The sequence below is a fragment of the Mastomys coucha genome, unplaced genomic scaffold, assembly GCF_008632895.1.
Source record: "Mastomys coucha isolate ucsf_1 unplaced genomic scaffold, UCSF_Mcou_1 pScaffold5, whole genome shotgun sequence".
Lineage (NCBI taxonomy): Eukaryota > Metazoa > Chordata > Mammalia > Rodentia > Muridae > Mastomys > Mastomys coucha.
In genome coordinates this window covers 92,976,365-92,976,875 of record NW_022196911.1, presented here as the reverse complement: position 1 = coordinate 92,976,875, position 511 = coordinate 92,976,365, and the positions used below count along the sequence as shown (strand labels likewise).

Genomic DNA, 511 nt, shown 5'->3' with positions numbered 1-511 from the left:
CCACCCGTGTGTAGTCTGTTTGTCAAAGCCGAATCCCGTGCCCACCTGGCCAGAATCCCTTGTCCCGGGGAACAGGGGACCCCCGTGAGAAACCCCGGTCCATGGCAGCGCACGCCTTTAATCCCAGCACTTGGGAGGCAGAGGCAGGCGGATTTCTGAGTTCGAGGCCATCCTGGTCTACAGAGTGAGTTCCAGGACAGCCAGGGCTATACAGAGAAACCCTGTCTTGAAAAAAAAAAGAAAAAAACAAACAAACAAACAAACAAAGAGTTCAGGGCTGGAGACTCGGCTGTGAACACTTGCTCGTCCAGAGGACTCAGGTTCAATCTCCCATCCATGTGGTGGCTCACCACCACCAGGAACTCTAGTTCCAGACCGATGCCCTCTTTTGACCTCTGTGGGCACCAGGCACATACATGGTACACACATATAAATGTAGGCAGTTTTTTTTTTTAGATTTATTTATTTTATGTGAATACACTATAGCTGTTTTCAGACACACCAGAAAAGG

At 49.5% G+C, this 511-nt stretch overlaps 1 protein-coding gene across 1 annotated transcript in view; it reads right to left on the bottom strand.

Annotated features, from left to right (window-relative positions):
• Positions 1–511, bottom strand: part of Mrpl10 (mitochondrial ribosomal protein L10) — a 10,051-nt gene that overhangs the window by 1,762 nt on the left and 7,778 nt on the right. The window lies entirely within an intron of this gene.